Source organism: Ranitomeya variabilis, chromosome 2, assembly GCF_051348905.1.
Source record: "Ranitomeya variabilis isolate aRanVar5 chromosome 2, aRanVar5.hap1, whole genome shotgun sequence".
Classification (NCBI taxonomy): domain Eukaryota; kingdom Metazoa; phylum Chordata; class Amphibia; order Anura; family Dendrobatidae; genus Ranitomeya; species Ranitomeya variabilis.
The window spans coordinates 543745660-543759685 of NC_135233.1; the positions used below are offsets into that span (position 1 = coordinate 543745660).

Below are 14026 nucleotides of genomic sequence, written 5' to 3' on the forward strand. Positions count from 1 at the left end.
AAGGGACAAATACCAATAGATACCTATGACACCGACCACAAACTATATATTACTTAATCACCTCTAATCCTACAGAAATACAAGAAGCTCATCCCACAGTTAATGAGAGATTAATACAACGAATTTAACATACGATCTATACATTGCAAATGCAATAAAAGTGATAACAATCACATATATAGATAGCAATAATAGATATAGAGAAAGCATATATATATATATATACAAAACTGTGGTTGTAATAACTGTGGCCGTAGTCAATTGCTCATTTCTGCCTTCTAAATCCTTTTCTTTCTTTTTTCTTCTTTTTAAACTCTTTTTTTCTTTTTTTTCTCAATTTTTCTTTTTTTCTTTCTTTTTTTTCCTTTTTTTCTTTTTTTCTCATAGAACAAAAATCTGGGATATGCCGCAGGGTACTACCAGGTCAACATGTGCTAAAAACAACGAAGTAAGTAAAAAACAAGATTAAAAACAAAGAACTAACAGCGTAAACGTGCAGATACTACCAGCAGGACCGATAACAGCATATACACTTGGAAGAGGAGCAGTTGTATTAATGCCAATCTTACAAAAAGGGAGCATAGCTAATATTGTCATTAAGGCCAGTCGGCTGAACCGTGCCCAGAGTCCATATCCATCTTGACTCGACGCGGGCCAGCCTCTGAAAGGTACCACCCCCACGGATCCCTACTTCAAGTAAATCAATCCCTCTAGCCCTGAGAAGATCAGGGTTACAGTCATGAAAGGTCTTGAAGTGGCGTGGTATTGTTTTGAGGGTGGATGTGTCTTCCACAGTAGCCGCTGCGCCGATGCCCAATACATGTTCCCGGATACGTGTTTTAAGTTGGCGGGTGGTCATACCTACGTACATTTTGTCACAAGGACATGTGACAACATAGATCACATTGGTACTAGTACAGGTAATTTTTTTCTTTATTTTAAATTCGCGTGATCTATCCCAGTTGGCAAATACGCCAATTCTCTCAATGTTTGGGCATGCGACACAGCGGCCACACGGAACACACCCCACCCGAACCGCCATACTATCAAGAAATGTGGTAATCCTCTCACCAGTATAATGGCTATGCACCAGGGTATCTCTGAGATTCCTGGACCGTCTGACTGCAATCCCAGCCCTCTCAGGGAGATATCGTGCAATAACAGGGTCAGCCCTCAATACATGCCATGATTTTTGTAATATATTTTTCATCATCGGAAATTGGGAGTGGTACCTAGTAACAAATCTGACAATATCGTGCTCTTGTTTAGCATTGCTCTTATATAGTAGTGAATCCCTCGAGGAGTATTTCGCTCTATTGAACGCTTTTTTGATACTGCGTTTACTGTGGCCTCTGGACACTAATCTGTTTTTTAAATCTTCAGCCTGCTCACAGAAGTCCGTCTCAGTAGAACAAAGTCTACGCAGACGGAGGAATTGCCCCGTGGGAACTGATTGAATGACATGATCCGGGTGTGAGGAGGAGGCGTGCAACAAGAGATTGGTAGAGGTAGGTTTCCTGTAAATCACTGTCTGCAGGTCACCACGAACATCCCGTTTAGTCATGACATCTAGAAACTCGATGGCATTGCTATCGAATTTGTATGTCAATTTAATATTACTGGTGTTATCATTAAGGGATGTCATGAATTCCTGCAGGCTGATAGAAGAACCCCGCCAGATCATAAAAATGTCATCAATGTACCGTGTCCACAGAAGGACACGGCACATTGACTCCGGATGATCTGGCAGGGAGAGGCCCCTCTCCCACAGCCCCAAGAACAGATTGGCGTAAGCAGGGGCAAAGGGGGCACCCATTGCTGTTCCTTGGAGCTGCAGGAAGAAGGACCCCTTAAAAACAAAAAAATTGTGAGTTAAAGAAAATTCCAGGAGATCACAAATAAGTTTTATGATTTCAATTGAGGAGTTGGATGCATCTAAGAAAAACTTGACCGCTCGAAGGCCATCGGAGTGTCGAATACTGGTGTACTACGACTCGACGTCGGCTGTAACTAACAATTCCTCATCCCCGAGACTGACCCCATCCATAAGTCTCAGGAATTCACCCGTATCCTTAAGATACGACGGAAGACTTATAACCAATGGCTGCAACTTAGAGTCGATCCATTGATTTACCTTCTCGAGGTAATTGCCTCTGCCAGATATTATAGGACGCCCAGGGGGCGTCTTTGTGTCCTTGTGTATCTTGGGGAGAAGATAGAATGTCGGAATTGTAGAGTCACTTGTCAATAATGCTGATGCTAATTCATTAGTGATGGTACCCGCATCTCTAGCCTGTTTAACAATATCAACAAGTTGTTTAGAGAAGGCGGACAAGGGGTTAAACGTGAGTTTTTTGTAACAAACTTTGTTGTTTAACTGGCGATAGGCCTCCTTCTCATACATTGAGTTCGGCCAAACCACCACGTTACCCCCCTTGTCCGCCGGCTTAAACACAACATCCCCAAGACCTTGAAGGACACGAAGACGCCCCCTCTCCTCAAATGTTAAATTATCTTTATAGATGTGTTTGGGGATTCCCTGAAAATCTTTGGTAACCATTTGTACAAACAAATCTACATTTGGACATGAAGACAGGGGAGGAAATTTTTTGGATCTAGAACGAATGGAGGTTGGGATCATACCTCCTTCAGGGGTGTCGTGTTCGACTGCCAATTCTTCCAAAGTACGAAGGGCTATCTGTTCTTCCTCTGTGGGGAAGAGTGCAGCCAGATTACCATCAAAAAAATATTTTTTGAAAATTAATGATCTGGCAAAGAGGTGAAGATCTTTTACAGCCTCAAACACATCAAAGGGTGCTGCAGGTGAAAAAGATAGACCCTTCTCTAGTAGTTCTAAATCAGTATCAGTAAAGTCATGTGAGCTAAGGTTAATTACCTTGTTGTTATATTTACGGGGCTCGGTGGAGGAATCATCTCGTCTGTAAGGATGAAACATAAAATCTCTCTGGTTCCGTGTAGTCATTCTTGACCGTGTGGTCACTGAAGATGTAGATCGTTCTGAAGTATCACTTACAGAAGAGATGGACGACTGAGACTGGGCCCGCCTCATCTGTCCATCGCCTTGTCTACTTTTTCTCCATAGGTACACCCTTTTACACTCATAATCATGACGATCTCTACCAATTTTAGATGACTGAGTGTCTTGGATTTTTTTAACAACATTTTCCAAGGATTTCTCAATTTGTTTATTACATAGGTCGAGTTGTTCCATAGTCCCACATAATTTCAACTCCTCCTCTGCCACCTTAATAGATGCATCCAACTGTTCAATGATTCCTTTATTGTAATCTCCCAATAACTTCATAAGTTGACCAGAACAATTATTGCACGCCTCCTCCCAACCAGCAATAAAGGCCGCATCCTCCACAGGAAAAGTCGGAATGACCCGAACTCTAAGGCCACGTGGTATCATCTTTCTATTTTGGTACCCTTCCAAGAAGCTACAGTTCCACCAAAGTTTTGTCCGTTTTATCACCATATTTTGTAGCTCCATAACTTGTTCCTCCCATCTGCGATCGGTAGCCTGCTGTGTGATGGAAACATCACCTCCGAACACCTGATCAATATGTGAGCGCCAAGCTATTTCCTTGGCTCTGAAGTCCATGCCTATAAGCAACCCTGTGCAAAACACAGCAAGAAATGAATAACAACTTATATGACTAAACACCATGGTAACTCATAATATGACAAAAATCTGTACCATAGGTGAAAAGGACCAACAAGACCTATCATCACGATAAGCACATAACGCGGAAAGAAAAAAGATGACAAATGGTCACACACAATAAATAGAAATACTATAAACTTTATTAATAGCATACCACAATATTAAAACCAGGTGAAAGGAGGGAAGGTAGTAACAGCACAAAAACCTCTGTTATAGAGTTAACAGGAAGGGTGCCACCAGGAATACCAGTCCTACAGGCTTATACATTATCAGAGTAGAAAAAATAAGCAAAAATAGGAAACAAATAGTAAAAAACTAAATAAACAAAAATAATAATTTGATCCTACTGCAGTCAGGAATACCAAGCCAAATAACAACAGTTCACATATAAGATAGGTAAATACAAGAACCGCTATAGTGCTAACCTAATTGAAGTCCCATAGCCTATCAAACAAACATAGTAGATATTATTGGAGCAAGGTACCCACCGCACAGAGGACTGTAGTACTGGAGGCACGCTTCCACCCCAACGCGCGTTTCGGCGATCACACCTTCATCAGGGGGCAAAGACAGTGAGTGCACATGGGTTTAAAAAGCTCCCGGACCGGAAATGAGCGGGTGCAACGACCAAAATAGTCCGTACGGCAACAGGAAAGAAAGAAACAGTGACCGCATATACCGGAAGTATAGGGGCGTGGCTATCAAAGTGATTACGCAGTACCGTGGAAACCATGACGCAGAAGCGTCAAAAAGAAAACGCTGTAACATGGCAAATCAAAACGTAGCAGCGTCAGGAAAAGAACGTAACTCCGTGGAAACCACAACGCTAAATAGTTGCGAAATTTCATGAACACCATAGCGCCGGCGACGTCCAATGGGGGCCAAAGGGAGCCGGAGACCACTGGGGCCCCAAGTGATCCGTAGCATCCAAAGGCCACCACAAGAACGCACCGGCGTATAGGATTCACTAAAGCAGCACCCAAAGATGTAATAATTACTGCTAGATGGAATCACTACAATCACTAAGAATGGCCCCATTCAATTGTACATAGACATAAACATAGAATATAAGAACATAAAATAAAGGGACAAATACCAATAGATACCTATGACACCGACCACAAACTATATATTACTTAATCACCTCTAATCCTACAGAAATACAAGAAGCTCATCCCACAGTTAATGAGAGATTAATACAACGAATTTAACATACGATCTATACATTGCAAATGCAATAAAAGTGATAACAATCACATATATAGATAGCAATAATAGATATAGAGAAAGCATATATATATATACAAAACTGTGGTTGTAATAACTGTGGCCGTAGTCAATTGCTCATTTCTGCCTTCTAAATCCTTTTCTTTCTTTTTTCTTCTTTTTAAACTCTTTTTTTTCTTTTTTTTCTCAATTTTTCTTTTTTTCTTTCTTTTTTTTCCTTTTTTTCTTTTTTTCTCATAGAACAAAAATCTGGGATATGCCGCAGGGTACTACCAGGTCAACATGTGCTAAAAACAACGAAGTAAGTAAAAAACAAGATTAAAAACAAAGAACTAACAGCGTAAACGTGCAGATACTACCAGCAGGACCGATAACAGCATATACACTTGGAAGAGGAGCAGTTGTATTAATGCCAATCTTACAAAAAGGGAGCATAGCTAATATTGTCATTAAGGCCAGTCGGCTGAACCGTGCCCAGAGTCCATATCCATCTTGACTCGACGCGGGCCAGCCTCTGAAAGGTACCACCCCCACGGATCCCTACTTCAAGTAAATCAATCCCTCTAGCCCTGAGAAGATCAGGGTTACAGTCATGAAAGGTCTTGAAGTGGCGTGGTATTGTTTTGAGGGTGGATGTGTCTTCCACAGTAGCCGCTGCGCCGATGCCCAATACATGTTCCCGGATACGTGTTTTAAGTTGGCGGGTGGTCATACCTACGTACATTTTGTCACAAGGACATGTGACAACATAGATCACATTGGTACTAGTACAGGTAATTTTTTTCTTTATTTTAAATTCGCGTGATCTATCCCAGTTGGCAAATACGCCAATTCTCTCAATGTTTGGGCATGCGACACAGCGGCCACACGGAACACACCCCACCCGAACCGCCATACTATCAAGAAATGTGGTAATCCTCTCACCAGTATAATGGCTATGCACCAGGGTATCTCTGAGATTCCTGGACCGTCTGACTGCAATCCCAGCCCTCTCAGGGAGATATCGTGCAATAACAGGGTCAGCCCTCAATACATGCCATGATTTTTGTAATATATTTTTCATCATCGGAAATTGGGAGTGGTACCTAGTAACAAATCTGACAATATCGTGCTCTTGTTTAGCATTGCTCTTATATAGTAGTGAATCCCTCGAGGAGTATTTCGCTCTATTGAACGCTTTTTTGATACTGCGTTTACTGTGGCCTCTGGACACTAATCTGTTTTTTAAATCTTCAGCCTGCTCACAGAAGTCCGTCTCAGTAGAACAAAGTCTACGCAGACGGAGGAATTGCCCCGTGGGAACTGATTGAATGACATGATCCGGGTGTGATGCGGCCTTTATTGCTGGTTGGGAGGAGGCGTGCAAGAATTGTTCTGGTCAACTTATGAAGTTATTGGGAGATTACAATAAAGGAATCATTGAACAGTTGGATGCATCTATTAAGGTGGCAGAGGAGGAGTTGAAATTATGTGGGACTATGGAACAACTCGACCTATGTAATAAACAAATTGAGAAATCCTTGGAAAATGTTGTTAAAAAAATCCAAGACACTCAGTCATCTAAAATTGGTAGAGATCGTCATGATTATGAGTGTAAAAGGGTGTACCTATGGAGAAAAAGTAGACAAGGCGATGGACAGATGAGGCGGGCCCAGTCTCAGTCGTCCATCTCTTCTGTAAGTGATACTTCAGAACGATCTACATCTTCAGTGACCACACGGTCAAGAATGACTACACGGAACCAGAGAGATTTTATGTTTCATCCTTACAGACGAGATGATTCCTCCACCGAGCCCCGTAAATATAACAACAAGGTAATTAACCTTAGCTCACATGACTTTACTGATACTGATTTAGAACTACTAGAGAAGGGTCTATCTTTTTCACCTGCAGCACCCTTTGATGTGTTTGAGGCTGTAAAAGATCTTCACCTCTTTGCCAGATCATTAATTTTCAAAAAATATTTTTTTGATGGTAATCTGGCTGCACTCTTCCCCACAGAGGAAGAACAGATAGCCCTTCGTACTTTGGAAGAATTGGCAGTCGAACACGACACCCCTGAAGGAGGTATGATCCCAACCTCCATTCGTTCTAGATCCAAAAAATTTCCTCCCCTGTCTTCATGTCCAAATGTAGATTTGTTTGTACAAATGGTTACCAAAGATTTTCAGGGAATCCCCAAACACATCTATAAAGATAATTTAACATTTGAGGAGAGGGGGCGTCTTCGTGTCCTTCAAGGTCTTGGGGATGTTGTGTTTAAGCCGGCGGACAAGGGGGGTAACGTGGTGGTTTGGCCGAACTCAATGTATGAGAAGGAGGCCTATCGCCAGTTAAACAACAAAGTTTGTTACAAAAAACTCACGTTTAACCCCTTGTCCGCCTTCTCTAAACAACTTGTTGATATTGTTAAACAGGCTAGAGATGCGGGTACCATCACTAATGAATTAGCATCAGCATTATTGACAAGTGACTCTACAATTCCGACATTCTATCTTCTCCCCAAGATACACAAGGACACAAAGACGCCCCCTGGGCGTCCTATAATATCTGGCAGAGGCAATTACCTCGAGAAGGTAAATCAATGGATCGACTCTAAGTTGCAGCCACTGGTTATAAGTCTTCCGTCGTATCTTAAGGATACGGGTGAATTCCTGAGACTTATGGATGGGGTCAGTCTCGGGGATGAGGAATTGTTAGTTACAGCCGACGTCGAGTCGTTGTACACCAGTATTCGACACTCCGATGGCCTTCGAGCGGTCAAGTTTTTCTTAGATGCATCCAACTCCTCAATTGAAATCATAAAACTTATTTGTGATCTCCTGGAATTTTCTTTAACTCACAATTTTTTTGTTTTTAAGGGGTCCTTCTTCCTGCAGCTCCAAGGAACAGCAATGGGTGCCCCCTTTGCCCCTGCTTACGCCAATCTGTTCTTGGGGCTGTGGGAGAGGGGCCTCTCACTGCCAGATCATCCGGAGTCAATGTGCCGTGTCCTTCTGTGGACACGGTACATTGATGACATTTTTATGATCTGGCGGGGTTCTTCTATCAGCCTGCAGGAATTCATGACATCCCTTAATGATAACACCAGTAATATTAAATTGACATACAAATTCGATGGCAATGCCATCGAGTTTCTAGATGTCATGACTAAACGGGATGTTCGTGGTGACCTGCAGACAGTGATTTACAGGAAACCTACCTCTACCAATCTCTTGTTGCACGCCTCCTCCTCACACCCGGATCATGTCATTCAATCAGTTCCCACGGGGCAATTCCTCCGTCTGCGTAGACTTTGTTCTACTGAGACGGACTTCTGTGAGCAGGCTGAAGATTTAAAAAACAGATTAGTGTCCAGAGGCCACAGTAAACGCAGTATCAAAAAAGCGTTCAATAGAGCGAAATACTCCTCGAGGGATTCACTACTATATAAGAGCAATGCTAAACAAGAGCACGATATTGTCAGATTTGTTACTAGGTACCACTCCCAATTTCCGATGATGAAAAATATATTACAAAAATCATGGCATGTATTGAGGGCTGACCCTGTTATTGCACGATATCTCCCTGAGAGGGCTGGGATTGCAGTCAGACGGTCCAGGAATCTCAGAGATACCCTGGTGCATAGCCATTATACTGGTGAGAGGATTACCACATTTCTTGATAGTATGGCGGTTCGGGTGGGGTGTGTTCCGTGTGGCCGCTGTGTCGCATGCCCAAACATTGAGAGAATTGGCGTATTTGCCAACTGGGATAGATCACGCGAATTTAAAATAAAGAAAAAAATTACCTGTACTAGTACCAATGTGATCTATGTTGTCACATGTCCTTGTGACAAAATGTACGTAGGTATGACCACCCGCCAACTTAAAACACGTATCCGGGAACATGTATTGGGCATCGGCGCAGCGGCTACTGTGGAAGACACATCCACCCTCAAAACAATACCACGCCACTTCAAGGCCTTTCATGACTGTAACCCTGATCTTCTCAGGGCTAGAGGGATTGATTTACTTGAAGTAGGGATCCGTGGGGGTGGTACCTTTCAGAGGCTGGCCCGCGTCGAGTCAAGATGGATATGGACTCTGGGCACGGTTCAGCCGACTGGCCTTAATGACAATATTAGCTATGCTCCCTTTTTGTAAGATTGGCATTAATACAACTGCTCCTCTTCCAAGTGTATATGCTGTTATCGGTCCTGCTGGTAGTATCTGCACGTTTACGCTGTTAGTTCTTTGTTTTTAATCTTGTTTTTTACTTACTTCGTTGTTTTTAGCACATGTTGACCTGGTAGTACCCTGCGGCATATCCCAGATTTTTGTTCTATGAGAAAAAAAGAAAAAAAGGAAAAAAAAGAAAGAAAAAAAGAAAAATTGAGAAAAAAAAGAAAAAAAGAGTTTAAAAAGAAGAAAAAAGAAAGAAAAGGATTTAGAAGGCAGAAATGAGCAATTGACTACGGCCACAGTTATTACAACCACAGTTTTGTATATATATATATATGCTTTCTCTATATCTATTATTGCTATCTATATATGTGATTGTTATCACTTTTATTGCATTTGCAATGTATAGATCGTATGTTAAATTCGTTGTATTAATCTCTCATTAACTGTGGGATGAGCTTCTTGTATTTCTGTAGGATTAGAGGTGATTAAGTAATATATAGTTTGTGGTCGGTGTCATAGGTATCTATTGGTATTTGTCCCTTTATTTTATGTTCTTATATTCTATGTTTATGTCTATGTACAATTGAATGGGGCCATTCTTAGTGATTGTAGTGATTCCATCTAGCAGTAATTATTACATCTTTGGGTGCTGCTTTAGTGAATCCTATACGCCGGTGCGTTCTTGTGGTGGCCTTTGGATGCTACGGATCACTTGGGGCCCCAGTGGTCTCCGGCTCCCTTTGGCCCCCATTGGACGTCGCCGGCGCTATGGTGTTCATGAAATTTCGCAACTATTTAGCGTTGTGGTTTCCACGGAGTTACGTTCTTTTCCTGACGCTGCTGCGTTTTGATTTGCCATGTTACAGCGTTTTCTTTTTGACGCTTCTGCGTCATGGTTTCCACGGTACTGCGTAATCACTTTGTTAGCCACGCCCCTATACTTCCGGTATATGCGGTCACTGTTTCTTTCTTTCCTGTTGCCGTACGGACTATTTTGGTCGTTGCACCCGCTCATTTCCGGTCCGGGAGCTTTTTAAACCCATGTGCACTCACTGTCTTTGCCCCCTGATGAAGGTGTGATCGCCGAAACGCGCGTTGGGGTGGAAGCGTGCCTCCAGTACTACAGTCCTCTGTGCGGTGGGTACCTTGCTCCAATAATATCTACTATGTTTGTTTGATAGGCTATGGGACTTCAATTAGGTTAGCACTATAGCGGTTCTTGTATTTACCTATCTTATATGTGAACTGTTGTTATTTGGCTTGGTATTCCTGACTGCAGTAGGATCAAATTATTATTTTTGTTTATTTAGTTTTTTACTATTTGTTTCCTATTTTTGCTTATTTTTTCTACTCTGATAATGTATAAGCCTGTAGGACTGGTATTCCTGGTGGCACCCTTCCTGTTAACTCTATAACAGAGGTTTTTGTGCTGTTACTACCTTCCCTCCTTTCACCTGGTTTTAATATTGTGGTATGCTATTAATAAAGTTTATAGTATTTCTATTTATTGTGTGTGACCATTTGTCATCTTTTTTCTTTCCGCGTTATGTGCTTATCGTGATGATAGGTCTTGTTGGTCCTTTTCACCTATGGTACAGATTTTTGTCATATTATGAGTTACCATGGTGTTTAGTCATATAAGTTGTTATTCATTTAAAACTATACCTACCCTACCGCTCACCTACACAGCTCAAACCAAAAGATTTCCCATCATACGAATCTTTCTTAGCTTGTGGAACTGTACAGCTTCCTGGAAGTAACTGTGTTCAGACCGTGTTTTCAATTGTCAAAAAAAATAGGGCACCGTACGAAAAATACAGTAAAACAGTCGAAAAGGCCATTGAAGAGCTTGAAAAAAATGGACCGATGGAGGATGCATGGGCGACACTTGCTCCAGAGTCTGAGCTTATTAGACTGGAGTGTATTTCAGAGCGTGAGGAGATAAACCCTGAGGAACTGAACGAATTAGATGATGTTCCTGAATACAGTAAAAGTCCCAAAAAGAAATGTACCACAGCAGCAACATTTGAAGGACCTGTTGCAAACCCTGCTGTGATGAAACAGATGTATCAGAATCTGAATCAAAGTCAGGCATCCATTTTCTATACAATACGTAAATGGTGCGTAAGACGTGTGTGCGGAGAAAATCCAGAACAGTTTTTTCTATTTGTGACTGGTGGAGCTGGTACTGGTAAATCACACCTCATTAAATGTATCTATTTAGAGGCATCAAAGATACTTCAGAGGCTTCCCAGGATTTCTGAGGAAACTGATATTTCCATGCCTACTGTCCTACTCTCAGCCTTCACTGGCACAGCAGCCTTTAACATTTCAGGCAAAACTTTACATTCCATTTTGAAATTACCAAGAAGTCTTAAACCACCATACCAGGGGTTGGGAAATTGTCTTGATGAACTGAGAGTAGCGCTGTCAAATGCTGAAATTATTATTATTGATGAGGTGTCCATGGTCTCCAAACCACTGTTTGCTTACATCAATTGGAGGCTACAAGACATTAAAGGTATCAAAAAACCTTTTGGAGGCATGTCTGTTCCAGCAGTGGGAGACTTCTACCAGTTGCCACCTCCAGGTAAAGCGAAACCTCTCTGTGTTTTTGAAGACCACATGCTTGATTTCTGGCAGGACCTCTTTCAGGTAGTTACCCTCACGGAAATAATGCGCCAAAAAGAGGATGTAGCGTTTGCCGAACTATTAAACAGAATTAGATTAAAAGGCAAGGAAGAGGCAATATCTGAAGTAGATAGAGCCTTACTTTCTCAGCAGTTTGTGACTCAAATTGAAGATTGTCCAAAGGACGTCCTTCATGTGTTTGCCAGAAATAAAGATGTAGATGAGCATAACGCAGCCATTATATCTGCTTTGCATTCTGTAGTGATAAACATCGATGCACATGACTATAAAAAAGATCTTAAAACAGGGCGGATGGAAAAGCAGAAAATACCTTTTGCAAGTCAAAAAGGGGATCTGCCAGACAGGCTACAAGTTGCTGAGGGTGCACGTGTGATGCTGATTAGAAACATAGATGTGGAGGATGGACTAGTAAATGGTTCATTTGGAAAAATTGCTGCTATTGTTTCCCAATTAGAAGATGATAAAATAGTTGTAATGAAGCTTGGTGTTGAATTAGATAATCCAAATGCCGGACAGAAGAATCACAACAGGACATGCACACCAACAGGTAACTTGGTGTATATAGAGAGAATAGAAGAGCCCCTGAGCAAAAAAGGAGTTGTTCGTCACCAGTTTCCTATTAAACTTGCTTTTGCCTGCACAGTACATAAGGTGCAAGGCATGACTACAACTTCTGCAGTAGTTTCATTAAAGCATATTTTTGAACCAGGCATGGCATATGTTGCTCTCAGTAGAACAACTTCCCTTTCTGGACTACACATTTTTGACTTCAATGAAAATCAAATCTATGCTGATCCACAAATCACAAGATCTTTGGAAAACATGAAAATAGCAACAGTCAATAATGCTATGCCTTTACTCAATAGTCTTCAATGGCCAAGTTCTCCTTTTCTAACATTTATTCACCACAACGTGGAAGGACTGTCAGTCCACATTGATGATGTGATAAGTCATCATGAAATGTGTCGTGCAGACATTTTATGTTTCACCGAAACTCATCTTTCAGGCCAATTTGTCAGTAATGACATAGAATTACAAAACTATCAAATGTTTAAAAGAAACAGGCAGGTTTCATATTCAACCTATTCTAATCTGTCTAATAAGAATGGCGGTGGAGTAGCCATCTATGTGAAAAATGACATTCAAGCAAGTCCAATGCAATATATGCAGAGCGTGACTGACCTTGAGTTCCTGGTTTTGAGAGTTGAGGCACCAATTCCATCTCTAATTTCAGTAATTTACAGGCCTCCAGATTACAGCACTAATCTGTTTTTGCCACAACTCTCTAACTTGTTGAATTCTTTAGAAATTATTCAACATGGTCCACTAATTATTTGTGGTGACTTCAATGAGGATCTATTGTCAGATAGAAAGAAGCCCATATTTGAAATGCTGCAGTCCAGAGGCTACAAACAGCTAATTACAGCAGCTACTACAGAGAAGAATACACTTCTAGATCATTTGTATATTTTCAGCCAGGAGTATTGTGCCGAATCTGGTGTACTCCAGACATATTACAGTTATCATAATCCTGTTTATTGTATTTTAACCTAATTTGCACTCCTGTAATCAATTGATCTCCTGCAGTACTGCTAGACATGTGGTTCTCCTCCCATTCCTTTCCCTGTGGAGGGTTAAATGGCAGGAGCTAAACTCAGGACAGGATGCAGGCAAGCACCTGATGTGTTGTGGATCTTTTCTCTTTTATGAGGGAAGCGCAGAGACTGGGAGTAAAAGTATGATTACAGTTTACTAACTAGTTGGCTGGGTTTTGACTTAATCTCCTCTCTATTCCACATGCACTCTAGCAATGTTATCTTTACTGAACTCAGGGCCAGGATGCAGACAAACACCTGTGCTGTGGATCTTTTCTCTTTTATGAGGGAATAGCAGAGACTGGGAGTGCAAGTATGATTACAGTTTACTAACTAGTTGGCTGGGTTTTGCCTTAAGGTACCGTCACACTAGGCGATATCGCCAGCGATCTGTGACGTTGCAGCGTCCTGTATAGCGATATCGCTATGTTTGGCACGCAGCAGCGATCTGGATCCTGCTGGGATATCGCTGGTTGCAGGGAGAGTGGACGAACTTTCTTTCGTCGCAACTCTCCCGCTGACACCGCTGGATCGCCGTGTGTGACGCCGATCCAGCGATGTCTTCACTGGTATCCATGGTAAACATCGGGTTACTAAGCGCAGGGCCGCGCTTAGAAACCCGATATTTACCATGGATACCATGGTAAAAGTAAAAAAAAAAAACACTACATACTCACCGTCTGTTGTCCGTCACGTCC

The 14026-nt window shown here is 41.8% G+C and overlaps 1 long non-coding RNA gene across 1 annotated transcript; it reads right to left on the minus strand.

Annotated features, from left to right (window-relative positions):
* Positions 1 to 380: 380 nt before the first annotated feature.
* LOC143807016 (uncharacterized) lies at positions 381 to 9239 on the minus strand. Its single transcript, XR_013221619.1, has 5 exons — positions 9178 to 9239; positions 8118 to 8242; positions 5014 to 5202; positions 2644 to 2709; positions 381 to 434 (listed from the first exon to the last, which is right to left on the minus strand). It is a non-coding gene; the product is annotated as an uncharacterized LOC143807016 (long non-coding RNA).
* Positions 9240 to 14026: the final 4787 nt, after the last annotated feature.